This window comes from Dermacentor albipictus, chromosome 9 (assembly GCF_038994185.2).
Source record: "Dermacentor albipictus isolate Rhodes 1998 colony chromosome 9, USDA_Dalb.pri_finalv2, whole genome shotgun sequence".
NCBI classification, from domain to species: domain Eukaryota; kingdom Metazoa; phylum Arthropoda; class Arachnida; order Ixodida; family Ixodidae; genus Dermacentor; species Dermacentor albipictus.
In genome coordinates, this window is record NC_091829.1 from 12,583,865 (window position 1) to 12,599,683 (window position 15,819).

General features: G+C 48.6%; 1 protein-coding gene and 1 long non-coding RNA gene across 6 annotated transcripts in view; one reads left to right on the top strand and one right to left on the bottom strand.

Annotated features, from left to right (window-relative positions):
* Window positions 1-10,868, bottom strand: part of LOC135911111 (uncharacterized) — a 58,586-nt gene extending 47,718 nt beyond the window's left edge. Inside the window, exon 1 of one of the 3 annotated variants that reach the window (XM_065443228.2) lies at window positions 10,218-10,868. The gene's annotated coding sequence lies outside the window, so the exon portion shown is untranslated. Of the gene's footprint in view, window positions 1-9,444; window positions 9,743-10,217 lie in introns of those variants that run through there. The other 2 variants (XM_065443226.2, XM_065443227.2) reach the window with 2 other exon arrangements.
* LOC135911114 (uncharacterized) overlaps window positions 1-15,819 on the top strand; it is a 94,826-nt gene that overhangs the window by 8,579 nt on the left and 70,428 nt on the right. For all 3 annotated transcript variants that reach the window (XR_011508578.1, XR_010567215.1, XR_010567214.1), the window contains exons 2-3: window positions 186-319; window positions 6,664-6,752. This is a non-coding gene — a long non-coding RNA (uncharacterized lncRNA). The remainder of the gene's footprint in view (window positions 1-185; window positions 320-6,663; window positions 6,753-15,819) is intronic.

The following is a 15,819-nucleotide window of genomic DNA, read 5'->3' on the forward strand; positions in this document are numbered from 1 at the left end:
CACTCCTGGAAATCTGTCCTTGTTTTGCCCTGTACCAAGACGTAGGGGAGTTGGTGCTTGGGAAAAATGAAATTTAAGGCCAGATCTATCTCCCCAACAATTTAGATGACCAGAGAATTAAGGCAGTCACAGGCAGTCACAGGGACCCTGCATTACTTCAACAATCTGGAACAATGCTTCTTCAGGCTTTGCTACCTTGGACACTGGGCCCAACGGTGGCAAGTCGCTGGAGTCACTGGGTCGCACATAGAGGGCAGCGCACAATCATCAAGTATGCTGACAAAATAACGAGAGGAGTGAGTTCTGCAGAACAAATCCGGTGAGCTGGCAACACTACTTTTTCTTTCGTTTTCACATGCAATGCAGTTTACTTACTATCACTTTATGACTAGTCTTGGAAACCATTACCAGGACACTACATGTGTGCAGCAGATCTAGTTCTACATTTCTGAAGTGGTGGCACAGTGATTCTCTCATACTTATGCCATTTAACTCGAGTTAATTTTTGCCTTTAATGTCCCTCTGAAACGAATTCAGGCAATAAAAGAACTTTGGCCTGCTGACCTAACAAGTGATTATGCACGAGTACTGAAAGAAACAAAGCAAGCATGGTTTATAGTGTACGTAGGAGACATGTGGCATGGTAGAGGTAAAAGCTCTGTAATGCTAATGCCCCATCCATCTTTACGTTATCTGACCATAGATCACACAGTTAACCAAGCTGGCTTTGGCACAACATTTTCTTGTTATGCATTGTTGCTTGCACCATTAAAATGATTGCATACAGTAGATCCACATGACAGCAAAGTAAGGATAGAACCACTGTAGTTTTTTCAAGTGTAATATTGATCTCGGGGACCATCTTGCAAGTTTGAACTTTCAAGAACACTGCAGGAACCAAGCTTTTAAACCACCTGGACACAAGCCAACGGAACACAACACGAGCCATGACTGTGTAATATACACTCCGGCTAATAAAGAAGAAGACCAAATAAAACTTAACAAATCCTTACAGAATATTGACAACTGGTGCAATAAAAATGGCATGCAAATTAACACAGATAAAACAATGTACATTAAGATTACTCATAAAGAGACACGTCTCCACATTGAGTACATGCTTTTCGGTACAGACATCAAGCAGGTGAATACTGTTAAGTACTTGGGGGTCACGTTAACACAGTCTTTAAAGTGGGATTTCCATATCGACCATATCTTTAGACAAGCATTTAAACAGCTAGGTTTCTAAAGATGCAAACTAGTTAAAATGTCCCCCCAGATGAAACTAACGGCGTACAAAACACTAATTAGACCCATCTTAGAATATGAAGCAATAGTTTCAAACCTGCACCAAAAGCACTTGACTGACATGTTACAAAAAATTCAGAACAGGGCACGTAGATTTGTTTATGCAAAGTATGCCAAGCAAGAGAGTGTTACTGCGCCCCGTATGCAAGCCCGTGTCGCAACTTTGGCTAGCCGGCGTAAGGTAACCTGCCTAAAGTTTATTTTTCTTCTTTCCCACAATTTAGTAAATATAAATAAAAAGGAATACTTGAAAACTTTGAAGCGTCACTCAAGTAGAAATAATCACGACAAATGTATACGCCCCTTCCTCCCATGCTGTAACACATTTAAGTATTCATTCTTTACTTTAGCTATCGAAATTTGGAATGACCTGCCGAATGGTGTTGTCAATGCTGAAACAGTTCGTGCACTTATTCTTGCCACGTCTGGAATCTTATTTTGAGTTACTGTACTAAGCCGCTTGTGTTTGGTGTGCAAAGAAAAGTGAAAACAATGCATCGCGCATGTATTTACACGCTCTTCTGTTCAAACGAATTTTCCTTTTTCTTCTTTTGTTTTGTCTCTCTTCATACTATCACTTTTGCACGGTGCGTAACCTTTTACTACTGCATTCTTATTTTATCTTCAACATGTGTAAAATTCCGATATGCCCACTGAAATATTCAGATGTATAGTCCATTTATTGCTTTATTGTTTTTGTCATCTATGCTTACAATGTATCATGCTTTTTTCTTTGTTCTTTGTAAACATGGAGTCCTTGTACCTCCTATGCCCTTTTCTCTGTAGGCCTGAATAGGCTTACAATATTGAATGAATGAATGAATAAATAAATATATAAATAAATAAACATTTTAGCATATGAAGCACATTTCTTTGCACTTCTGCATGCTTGTACTTCTCGCCTATGGCAAAATAAACATCCTACATATTATTAACATGAAAACTTTCAAGAAGCTGCGCATTGTGCTTTTGTAGATGTGCTTTAAAGAAACTGCAATATCAAAACATGGCTCCTCCTTTTTGTTTGCAGTGCAATAGCTGAAGCATGCAGACATGGTGTCACACTGCAAAGAAGTTTGTCACATACATAGAATGAACCTGCCGTGGTTGCTCAATGGCTATGGTGTTAGGTTGCTGAGCATGAGGTCGCGGGATCGAATCCCAACCACGGCGGCCGAATTTCGATGGGGGCCAAATGTGAAAATGCTCGTGTACTTAGATTTAGGTGCATGTTAAAGAACCCCAGTTGAAATTTCCGGAGCCCTCCACTACGGCATGCCTCATAATCAGAAAGTGGTTTTGGCACGTAAAACCTCATAATTAATTAATTAAATAGAGTGAAGTTGCCTTTAATTCATGGTGACTGTGTGGATGACTGGCCTTTGTTGAAGCCTATGAATCACAAGTTCTTACAGCCCGTTAAGAAACTTCACCATAGCCTGAAATATTCACTCTCTCCACTTTGTGCGTGAGCAACATGTTTATTTTGGCTTCAACTTTTGTGAGCAATCTTTTCTTTTACAGTAAATTAGTATAGCATGTATGATTTAGTACCCAAAAAAGCAAGTTTCATAATTTTTGCAGTGAAGCTGTTAAGCCTGTTAAAACAATGCTAAAAGCATGTAAGAGACCTCAGTCTTGCGCTGCTTTTTTTGTTTTTTTCTCGCTGGCACTACTGTCCTTTCTCGTAGTGCAAACTCAACATGCACGCTTTGTTGGCTGCAGTGATGACGTGTGTCCTGCCATTCTTCCCTGTAAACAAAGAAAATGCACCGCACCACAAATCAGCAGGAAAGAAATCTCTGCGTACAACAGGAGAAAAGCCATTGCCCTCAACAGGCAAATCAATGTAGCCTTTGTTGTGCAGTTTCTGCGTTCTTACACTCCATTTACGCTCCTGCTATAGGGAGGCAGCATTCTCCAAGAAATATCACGCCAATCTAGTGCAGTGCAGAAGGCAACGCACCCTCAGCTTTCCACCACTTCCAACATTTCCTTGCGTTGAAACTGGTTTGCGCAAACAACTCGTTCTGACAGCCTCGAGTGAGGTGCTGCGGAAAGTGGAGTCGTTGCATGAGGTAGACCTCAGCAGCTGGCTGTAATGACCATGCCGCACTGGCTAGGTGGTGGACTTGGCGAGCACTAAATCGGATGCTCGGGACGAAAACAGAGGCGAGGAAAAAAGAGGGATGGAAGCTGACAACGCAGAAGAATGGGGTTGAACGCCACGCCTCAATAAGCGCTCCCCCTCCTGCGCACAAACCGCGGTCACTCTTTAAATGTCAACAAACGGCCCCACCGTGCCCTGCCTGTCAATCAGCGCCCAGGCCCTGTCAGGCGCCGCGCTCCCTTTCGCAGCTTCTTGTTTTTCATTTTTCTTGCTGAACACCAATATGGTGTCGAGCACAGGGGGAAAAAACAACAAAAAAGCAGCCGAAGCCGTGTGCGTCCCCCTCCCCCCCCCCTTTTTTTATTTCTCTCGGACAGACGGACAAGGTCGGTCTGCTGCACAACGCGTAATGATTTCGTCTGCTTTTCAACGTCGTGGAAACAACGAGAACTTGTCTGCTTGCTGTTCACTTGTTCGGTTCTTTATTTCCTCTCCGACCACAAACACGCCACATCGCGTGTTTTTGCGCTCTGACACGGACAAAAAGGGTGCGCAGAGCGCCGTTATAATAACGGTCCCACGCGCAGGTATATATATATATATATATATATATATATATATATATATATATATATATATTTCATCACGAGGACTCAAGCGGCGAAGCTGTCTGCCAGTCCCACGGGCTTTGAGTGCAGGTTTTCGGTTTCGCGATCGTGCCTGCCGAGTGCGCAAGGAATGTCGCAATTAAAGCCAAGCCAAGCCGAAGCGTCCTTCATTCCGGTTTTGATTAATCGAGAGCGGCCGTTACCCAGGCCGTGCGCTGCGCCAATTCCGCTAACAAGCTGTACGCGACTGAGACACGTTCGGGAAATTTCGAAGGAAACGGCACGCTTCCCATGCGGCCTTGCCCACACGCATCGAGAGCTAGCATAACGCAGTTTCGGGCACGGCAGCGCCAAGATTATGGCAAGCTAATACTCCTTTGAGGGAGCAAGGCGAAACTCCATCTTTTTAGAATATTGAGAGCTTTGCGCCATCTGGGGCGACAGTCGTGAAAAGAAAAAAAGTTCTGAAGTTTTGCGTGCCAAAACCACGGATGTGGTTGTTATTACGAAGCACACCGCAGGGGGGACTTCGGATTAATCTCGACCACGTAGCGGTCTTTAGCACATGCACAAATAAGCGCACGGCAATCTTTTTTTTTTTGCATTTAGCTTTTACCGAAATGAGGCTGCCGCGACCAGGAGCGAACCCGCTACCTCGAGCTCAGAAGCGGGTCCTGGAAGTTGTAGAACCCTAGCGATTTTCCGCTCGCAAAGACCCAAACTCCGTTCGACCCTCTGTGGCCCCTTGCTAAACTTAAATCTAACTATCCGGTACGCAGCGTTGAAGAAGGAATGCTTTCATAAAGTATCGCGTGAGCGTCGGCCGCACGGCGTGTCAGTTGCCTTGCAGCGGCGCGCAAGGCAGTTTCTATACGTATGCATTCTCAAAAGACGAAGCGCCAACAGTGACGGCACACAATTAAGCAAGGAAGAAAGTCAGGACAGGAAGCGCCTTGTCCTGTCTTTGTTCCTTCCTAGGGCGCCGTCATTGTTGGCGCTTCATCTTTTGAAAGCTATGCGCCAACTAGCGCCACAACGTGTTCTACTGCAATGTATTCGCGTGCTGCGCAGTTCGCTTCGCGAGTGCACCTCGCCGCCGCAAGGCCGCTGGCACGGCGTGACGGGCGATTCTCGCGCGAGTTTGTTGAAAAACAAATTGCGAGGAAGTATGTGTGACAACTGCTAACACGTGACAAACGTACACGTTAAAAGGTGTCACTTCTCGAATATGAGCTTCGACAGTGCGTATGTAGACTGCCCATCGTTTACGCAGACGTTCTTGTCGTCTCGCATACCTTTCCTTTTGTCTTTCTTTATTTGCCATACTACCGAATGCCTAAGAAGTCGTTAATAGGCCTAGTGCAAAACTATATTTTCTTCGATCGTCTTCGTACGGTAAGCCGAGCAGTATGGTCTAATGCGACCGCGTGTAGTGCACGTTATGCCGTTTATGTTTTGCGTAATGAGACAAGAAATCACAATATGAAATCTGTGCATATAATGTGGGCTCACAGGTATCTCAAGGCACACAGGCCTCTTAATCAAATAGCACGCGATATTTGACTCCTTCTTTGATTTCTGATATTTCTGCCACATTACTCTGGTGTCTTCGACTGGATGGAGGCTACGGCTTATGTAGCACCGATTTTGACCGACGAAGCCGTGCCAGGGAGCACATCTCTGCTCAGCGTAACCAGAGTCCTTCCATTTTTTCTGGCGTAACCAAACAATACCTGTAGAAATATAACGTCTATAGTCGCTGAAGCACACATAGCGCATGGTACTCGACAACTTCTTTGATATTTCTGTATTTGTGGTTTAGGCTTCAAGGTATGATGAAGATTTTCTATACGTTATTCGGCAAAAAGTGAAAGACCGAGGCGATCGGTCGGATGTCACATATGCACCTTTTTTTTTTATGTGCACCAAATTCTTTGAGAATTGCCTACGGCAGATAGCACAATTCTAACCCTTGATCTAAATTACTAGACGAGGCGGCCATTGCGAGAAATCAAAATGTTCAATTGAATAATTAGCGTAATTATGCTAATTAATTTTAGTTACTTTGCGCCACATATTTCAATCAACGAATTATAGCCGCCGAGTTCGCACGGCTTACCCACGTGGAACGTATTCTCTGGACAGCACCAGTTCCGGGATATTAATTTTCAAAGTGTCCGTCAAAATGCACCGGCATTCCAAATGCTTTTAAGAAACCGCTGGTTTATGCACTGAAGCACAAGAGTAAATGTAACACCACTGCATTTCGACGGACACTATTGAAAATTAATATCCCGGAACTGGTGCTGTCCAGAGAATTCGTTCCACGTGAGGACGCCGTGCGAACTCGGCGGCTATAATTCGTAGATGGAAATATGTGGCGCAAAGCAATTAATATAAATTGGCGTAATTACGCTAATTATTCAATTGAACATTTTGATTTCTCGCAATGGCCGCCTCGTCTAGTAGTTTAGATCAAGGGTTAGAATTGTGCTATCTGCCATAGGCAATCTTTAAACAATTTGGTGCAGTTAAAAAGAAAAAACGCCCTTTATAGCCATTATATTGAAATGCTGCCTACGTAAGTCCTCTTCTTTTCTTCTGCGACATTCTTCCTTACGCACTCTATATACGCAGGGTCCTTCGCTCTTGTGGCTGCGGTCGGGTTCCACTACTGCGAGGAGTCGCCACCGACTCGTCGAGGACATTCGTCGGGGCCTGGCGCGGTAAGAAATGTCGAAAGTACGTGCAAACGCGTACGGAAATCCTAGGGAGTCCCGAATGAAGCACTCGTTCCGCGTCTCTGGTGGAAGAAAACGGCCTTATCGCGACCAACCTAGCATCAGGTGCGCTAAAAGGAACTGCCTCGCAGCGGCCCAAGAGAAAGAACTTGGGGCGGGGGCCGAGATAACGGTCCTTGTCAGGCTGACCCGTTTCCATCCGTATGCGCGTACGACGTACGGCGTTGCTTGCGAATTAGCCTGGCTGCCGTATTCGCGGACGTATACCTTTGTTTGCACACGAAGCAGCACCGCCCGACCTAGCGAAGCAGACGACCAGTGCTCTCGAGCAGACGACTCGAGAGCGCAAACAGACGAACGTTACGGCGGTTTCGTCCGGGTTGTGCCTGTTTCTGGGGTGCTCAAACGCCTCACACCAGGTCGTACGAGAGTTCCTCGGCTTTTCAGATGTGCAGTATGCGGTCGCCAAAGGTCGCGGACCAAACGCTGCCAAAGCACTAACATGGGCGACATCGATACAGCGAAATAGCGTTATTTGAACACCTGAGGCGACTCATGCAAGTGACTTGCATAGCGAGGGGCTGAAGAATAAGCTGGGTGGCATTTGTGAACTATCCCTTCACGCTACTAAGAAAGCCACTCAAAGACACGGCAAGTTGCCGCATCGTCATGAATCTTGACGGTGTCAGCTCGTGCCTAGTTAACCATTCAACTGTAAAGATGGGAGAATGCACTGTGTCATAAAAAAGCGAGGAGCGTAACTTAGTAAATTTCAAGAACATTTACCGACCCACAACTGCACAAATACGAGAAAATAATTTGAAAGTCGTGACGTCGCTCTCAAATTCAAGGTGAAAGTTTGGCCTTCTCTTTCTCTTCAGAAATCAACCTCGTACCGCGAACTAAATGAAAACGGTGAAGAATTCTTTTTCATTTTAAACTGATTTAGTTTCTCGCTTTTAGTGTCGTCCTTTTATGCCACTGTCGGAAGGCATTAAAAAAAAAAAGGAATCGAACAGAACATGCTTCTACAACTGAAGGAAGAATAGATAGAACACAAAGGAGACTCATGAGGCGTAATCTTATCTAGGCCGTGTGCGTGTGTTTTCCGAGTTCCGCGGCCCACCAGATGCACTTACTCCCTCAAGGTGCCTCGGTGGGCGGCGGAGATAGCATACAGTAGTGTTCGGAACCTTCGCATTATCTCAGTTGCAGCAATCGTTCCTTTCTGTAAAGGTCAGAAATTAGTAGCAGCTACGTCTAAGGAATGAAACACGGCATCCCTTAGGCATGAACGATCTCCGACGTGAGTGAGCGCGAACAACGCCAGGATCAAGTTATGGAAATTAACAATAGCCATTTTCGTAAGAAAACAGTACAGACGACGTTTAACAAAACTTGTACCAGAGATAAACAGACGACGGCGGACTTTTCGGCAATGTCTTCCTGCAGCGCATGCGGTAGCCATGTTTTGCCGCGTTCAGTGCCCCTATCGTAGTTCGCGTCACTGAAAGGGAAGATCGCCGAAGTCTCGTAATTTCTTCGAGGAAAAAGAATAAAATGAACGTATCTCTGCATCTCACGGCCCTAGAGCAGATATTTTCACGTACGAAGGAATATCGCTTAACCTGCGCAATCGTGTCGAGTGTTTCAGCGGCGTTGTCGGGCGCGCTCACACCAGGAAACATTTGTGCCACCGAGACTTTTTGGCCGCGGTACAAGAATGCAACCTCGTTTGCTCTTCGGCTGTAGTCGCCATGCCTGGCAGACGGTACCGGCCGCACGGCTGACGTTGCAAGGGCGTAGGAGATGTGTCAATCGACAGCTGTGACGTTGGTTCTTCTTCCCACGTTCACGTTAAGTCTCAGCAGCTGTGACACACGAGATTAAGTTTTAATAGGTTTTAAGCGATATGAACAGCCAACTTAGTTCACTTGCCAGCACATAGTGTGTTCTCTTCTCCACAACAACGTGTGCCGTCTGACGTGTGTATGTGTCGTCTGCTCGGCGGGCGCACGACGTACGCCGCAAGGAAGCGGGCAAATTCAGAGGGTCGGCCGATCGTGCGCGCCCACAAGCGGTGCTAGGCCGAATAAAGAAACGACGCGTGAGAATTCCTCCGTCCGCATGGTTACAGCGGAAAACGCGGAAGTGTCACAGACAGTAGAAAACGCGATTGTTCAAGGCGGCGTCAGCGCGAATCGGCAGTCGTGACACCTTTCCTTTCTTCTCTGCTCAAATGTGTGTCAGGTTAGACAGCAGCCGTGATCGATGCAGTGGAGGAATCTAGCTGAACGAACCGAAATAGCCTGACAACAGCCGAGCGAAGCGTGTTACACGACTTTTTTGTTTGTTTCCCTAACCATAATACGCGAGAAATACGGCTCATTGCAACTTTTTCAAAGGCGATCTAAACACAATTCTATTCGTGCACAAACGCTCGCGCAGGCAAACCGCGAGGGCAAACGAGCCAAGGAACCAACCAATGACGCATGCCATGCGATTCTGTAGTCGGATTCGCCAGTCCATTCGTACGCAAGAAACTGTTCGTAAGGCCGGCCCCCGACCAATCGTTTAGAGAGCGACTGGGTCGGAGACAAAAGCGCCGTCCAACGACAAACAGGCGTGTAGGCAATGCCGACCGACTCGCCTACGTACAGCAGCTACCACATCCTACCTGGTTTTATCGAGCCCAGCAGACGAAAAGGCGTCTCTCTCCTTGTCGAAGTACGCAAGTCCAAGCCCGGCGAAGGCTTGAGGGTTCGGTTTTCGCAGTTTGTTATCAGTGCTGTCGCGAAGCGCGCTCGCAGGCACGCACACGCAGAGGAAAGGTATGTCAGACGGGGAAACAAAAAGGAAGGGACACGTTTCCCCAAAAGCCGCGACGGCGCGCTATCTGAACAGAATGCCAGAAAGAAAGAAGCATACCAAGAAACGAGAAAAATTGGAGGTGGCGGAAGCAAAGAAGGCGGGCGCGCCGCCCCCACCGCCCAGTCCGCTAGCAACGAGCGAGCTTCGCGATCGTAGGCACACTACGCCGACGGGTTGGCGGTCCCCCCCCTCCACTCTCCATACATGGCAGACTGCAGCTCGTGTGGGGGGGGGGGGGGGGGGCAGCACGTTCCGAAACGAACGAGCGCAGCTACGGCGAGACGTGGCCCATTCGCGAAGGCGCATTCGTGCAGCTTTCACCCAGAGAGAAATCAGGACAGATCGCCGCTCGTTCGTCAGGCAAGCTTCGGGTGCCGTTTGGCGAGCGAGAAATGACCGCTCGTGCGGTCTGTGCGTCACACGGCTCCCAACCTGCGGCGTCACCCGACGCCGCGGGCTTCAGAACAAACACAACAAGAACTCCGAGACGACTGCCGCCGCCGACGCCAAGTCAAGCGCGTCGCCTACACGGATGAACGCTGTTTCTGAACGCGCTGCGAGCCTCGCGAACCAACCCACCTGTGGTGCGTCGCTTGCCTAGAGCCAGCCTAGGCCGGGAAGTCTTCGGGCGATGATAGCACACAATGTCGGCTCGCCGCCGGACAGGTGCATCGGTGGACGAAGGCTACGTTTCGGCGTACAAGAACGGGCCCGATCGGCGTGGTACTCCTTTTTGCTGGCCGGTGAAAACGTTTAACTTCTTGACCAGGTGATGTCAGCGATGACAAACTGCGGCGCGGTCAGAGGGAGCCGAGGGAGAAAAACACCCCACAGCAGAGCACGCACACACGGAAACTGGCCCGCGCCGAACGCAGAGCCCGTTGCGATGTCGGACAGACGCAATCCGTTCTCGCTCGACGAGGTCGGGCCGATGCGAGGCGTAGCGAAGCCGCGTTTCTCACAGGAACAGTTGGACGGCGAATCGACGACCAAAGTTGTCGCTGCGCTGAGCCTCCGGCGGACACAAGCAAAACTTTTAGCAATTACGCAGCGGCATCGGCTGCTGCTGCATTTTCGCGACGGGCGACGCCGCGCTCCGGAGCATCGGTATGCAGGCAGGTACGCGTAGAACGAGAAGCAGCAAAAGTAAGAAATAATAAAAAAACGAAACGCGCTCACACCGACGCGCGCCTGCCTTGCGCGCTCACGCACACGAAAAACGCACGCACCTCCACAAAGCCGAAAAGGAGGAGGCGGCGCGGCAGGTAGCGGCCCCTGCTGGCGGAAGTTGCGGACTGTCGTCACGAGACCGAACCCAATGTTTCCAGAGGTGCAGCCGCGTTCTCGCCAAAAGCGACCGCTGGTATTCGACGCGCGTCGTCTGCTTCTACGAATGCATGTACTCATACCTGTCCCAAACTCCAGTCCGGGAAGCGATCGGCCTAAGCCTCACCTTGAAACATTGGCGCATGCGCCACCTACAAGGTGCGAAAGCTAGCTCATAATATTTGTACACAGAAATGTTAAGTTGAACTAGCTACTTTCTTGCTTCCTAGATGGCGCAACGAATTGTAAGTGTAAAATTTTTGTGCATTTTGGGGGTGTCATTTCAAGTGTCGGACTCCGGCAAGCGTCGCCACTAGATTTGATCACTGAGATCTCTAGCCGGGCTCTCCGCAGCGAGGCTTGACCCCAATACTGGTTCCAAATCTGGAACTACGCGCTTCTCAGCAGCAGCAACGAACTGTGCTCGATTCATTATTTAGCGTTTTCCCTCTCTTAAAACTCTCCCGACCGCGTCTGCGTGCCACCCTTACTCTGTCGTGTTTTCTTTATACGTCGCCAGAAATCGCGCGTAATCGAACGACCCTTTCCCGCCTATCTATATTTGTTCCCTTTCTTAGGAGGCGTGGAGTGTGTAATTAAACACTTAACCTTCTTTGCAGACGATGTTATATAGATAAAACAACGACAAAGTCGGCCAGACTGCGCGTGTTTCGGGGTCGATGTCGTCTGGTCGCACAGCGCCCTTGTCGTCTGCCACTCGGTCGTTTAATGTTTGTGTTTTATTTTATCCTATCGTCAACCGGTGTTGGGTGCCTAGACATCGCGCCTATGTGCGGCAACGTGATAAATGAGGCGCAGACAATGTTTGGGCAGAATGGGCCGACTTGAGCAAAAATTTTAATTCGTAGATCTTTTTCGAATTCGAGCCACTTCCTCGGTTCGTATATCGATTAACTTGTCCCGTATTCTGTAGGGGGAGGACCTTTCGAGGGGATCTTACTTAATGTGGCATTTGGTACACTCGTCATTTTATGCGACTGTTACGATAACGGTAGTGCTACTTTAATGATGTCCTTATACGTCTAAACCAAAATAGAAATCGTTTGACTCATTTCTGTGTAATCTTGAACTGCTTGTCGTTTTGCGCACTTAGTTTTGGTATGTTGACATGTACTTTTTTTTCTGCTGTTTTAAACCTCTTGCTAAGCGTACGTTCTTCGTGTTATACATGTTTTAACAGGAGGTCCCCCTGACAACTCTGGCACCTCCTTCTACATTTTGTACCCAAAAACTAACATCACTTCAAGCTTGAACAGTCGCAACAGAAATCGCAGATGGTTCGTCACCGAACTCACAAATTAAGAAGTTCAGTTGGTGAGCGTTGCTTGCCATATGCTGACCGCCTCCACGATTGGTTGACATCTCATGCGTAAAAAACTTTTTTAAATGCGAACACATTGAACACTGAAGAAAGCGCCTGAATAGGTACCGACATGACTTGGAAGCGTCTAGATAAGCATTCTGCGCTGCATTTTTACCCTCGAGTACACTCGAAAGAGCACTCCGCCTCTCCGCATTGCGTTATTCAACGAACGTTTTTCGAACGAATTAACGCAGGCATACGCGCGTGTTTTGAGCTTGTAATTGCTTTGCGCCTGCGCGCATGTCTTATCGATAATGTGAATTTAAAAAAAAATCTGAGGATACCTAAGCACTTATAAGTTTTGAATGCGTCCAGTCGAACGCAGCTGATCGGTCCTTCCAGTTATGAACTCCTCGCGGGAAAGCAAGCGCGCTGAGACGCTTGGCCGCTTGGCGCGTTTTGATCTGGCCTTACCGAGGCGCAGTTAGAACGCGGGCGAAAGCTTGCAACAGACAAGGAACGCGCGGATAACGCAGGCTTCCGAGAGCGACGGTGACGTGGCGCCGCGGCGATGCCCTCTCCCCTCATGCGGCACCTGGAGCGCCATCGCGATAGCAGACGTGCCCTTTCGCCCGCTCTGCTCCGCCGAGGTGCGCTCGTGACGTGGCATCGCAAGCAACCAATGGGATCTTAGGTGCCGTTTTTCGCTTGTCCATGCAGACTGGCCAGACAACACATTCTGGCCAGTTGCCAGTCCCTTTAATATACGGAACGAGCGCGTTTGGTGTTCATATAGCGTCATTTCCCCACGAACCGCTTCTTGCGTACTGCGACTGAAGGCCGTGGTGAAACGCCAGTGCGTTTCTAGGCTGATGTTGAGCGACTAATGCGTCCAGAGTGGTTATTAAAGCCTTCGTTGAAATATACTGTCTTGTGGTCAGCCGCTTGGTTTCTATGCTCGTGCCAGCAGTATCGTCTATTATCGTGGAAACACATACATTTTTTTGTTGTAAAAGAACGATCGTCCAACACGCCAGTGCGTGTTCTGTCAAAACCTTTTTTCTCCCATTTTTTAATCCTGTCTTTCGATGTTTTGTGGGCCCTGCAGGTTCTGTTACCTTTATCCTATTGACACGAAGGGGCAACAGCTGACGACAACGGCATACCGTTTCTACACACACCTCGTTGCGCGGCTTGGTAGAAAGGCTTGCATCAACGTATACTAGTGGATCATCACCGCGTGTGTCCATACGGGACTGCCGCAATGGCACGCTGTCCTTTTAGCGCACGAGCCCGTGCGGGCCATTGTCTCATCCCCAGCAGTCAAGGCCGCGTTGCCTTTACAAAGTACACAGCGTGCACTCTCTTTCCCATCCTGTCAGCGTCCTCCACTACGCATGTTGTTTGTTACCGCATAAGCTATTGTGTCCAACGCGATGTACCCGCGCCAACCAGCATCGCTACAACAGAAGGCCGCCGGCAAATCGCGATGGAAGGCCGTAAAGCCGTAGCTGTCAAGGAACTCGCGCTGCGCGCGGTGTTGTTTTGGCAACGTTTGTGGACCTTATGGCTTCGCAGATTCTGCCGTGCGCGCGCTCCCTGCGGGCTTCGGAATTACATTCTGTTTGACCTTTCGTCCTCGCTACAAAAGGGTTGCACGCGTCCTTCTGCGTCGTGGACGACGTCGCGCGTTTTCTGCTGCGAAAGAATGCGTACGTCTGTTCGTTCGGCGTCGTCAGCACGCATCGTCTGGTTCGCTTTTGATGATGAGGCGATAACACACCGCAGTACAAGTGGGGGAGGTGGGGGAGGAAATTATGCGGATCCCACGCACTTTGCGAATCGCGGTTGTGCTAAATGTTTTGACGTTATGTGATGTTTTTTTTACATTAATGTAGATACTATGTTGTAACGATATCGCTGGAAGCTTCATTGATGTCGTGCATGTTTTGGCATTGCTTGTATGGAAACAATGCACGAGAGTGAGTGATCTAAGTTGACTTCTTTATTCCTTGAAAGAGGTGATTGTTCGTCATTGTTTCACATTCGATGACCAATTGCACCTTGCATTTGAGAAGTGGGCAAATTACCTTTGTCTTTATGGTCGCGGCTGTGTGTGAGACGCTTCGGTTGCTCTGTAAGGCATTACCAACACGAAATCCACAGAAGTTGAACCCGTATGTCACACACAGTTTACTACGCGGTGAGACAGCCGAAAACGATGTGCCATACCCCGGGGAACTAGGCAAAGAAAGCTTTGCTCTATAAATCTATGTAGGCCATCGGAATAACTTAAAAAAAACTTATTCGTACGTAACACACATAGTTTAACGGCGCCTGCGATATATCCGTATTTCCGAGCTGCAAACATGAGCTGCGTTTTAACGCGATAGCGTTAAGGAGCTCGTGTCGCAGAAAAGCCGATGTCGTCGGTGTCGGCGTCAGCGGCGTTGGCTGTGAGCGATAAATCCCAGCAGGCACTTCATGAATAAAAAACAACTTGCAAGATGGGCTGGGTGGGAATCGAACCAGGGTCTCCGGAGTTTGAGACGAAGGCGCTACCACTGAGCTTTTTTTTTTATAAAGAAAAAAAAACTGAGCCACGAGCTCGATGCTTCAAAGCGCTACAAAAGCGCCTCTAGTGAACGCGGTGTTGCCTTAGAAACGATCTGTTTCAGGCGTGCGTCGCTTGCACAGGCGCACATTTCGTTGCCGCGCCGAACGCTGCGTTGCTCGACGCTCACCGCGTCCGATGCGGGGCGCGTAGTCACTGCGCAGTAGCCCATTGTCTTACACCACTTGGCGGGTCGACGGGAACGCTGTCGCGTTCCACTCTTGAAGGCGAAGCTTAAGCGTCCTCCAATTTTTTTCATTTTCTTTTTCTTCTCGCATTCTGAAAGTCATGTGAGTGGTAAAGGCGAGCGGTGATTTCCTGCGTGCGATTAGTCCAATAAAAATTGTTTGTTGGGTCCATGGACGTGGTGCATACAGACAACAAAAGGCACAGGTCTGCGCGGTACATGCAGCATAGTCACAGCGTAAGCTGGAGGAGTGGCTACATAGGAGCTGCATTTTTGGCGGCACTCATTAGAGGCTCTTCGCGTTTGTTGTGGTGGTTTCTTCAATGTCGCGCTGTCTCGGTTGGCGCTTCATCTTTTGAAAAGCGCAACCTCACCTACACAGCGTGATTTGCCCTCGTGCTCCGCAAGTCACCGAATAATGCCGATGGGAAACGTGACCGCCGGTGTGCGAATGGAGATCGGCGGCGACGCACATGCTGATGTTCCGGTTGCATTTATAATCGTCCGGGCACGCCAGGTTTGTAATGACGGATCGTCGTGAATTGATGCGCCTCTCTCGCCGCTTTTTGACTTATCGTGTACGCCTTTCCGCATGTATGTATGGTGCAGACGCCGCCTCGGCGCACAACTCTCACGCCTGTTCATTAGACCTGTGCACGCATCGCGTTCATAGCTAATCAAAAGAGAACCGAAGTGTATTCTATTTTGTTACCCCTCAAGCACGTGGCGT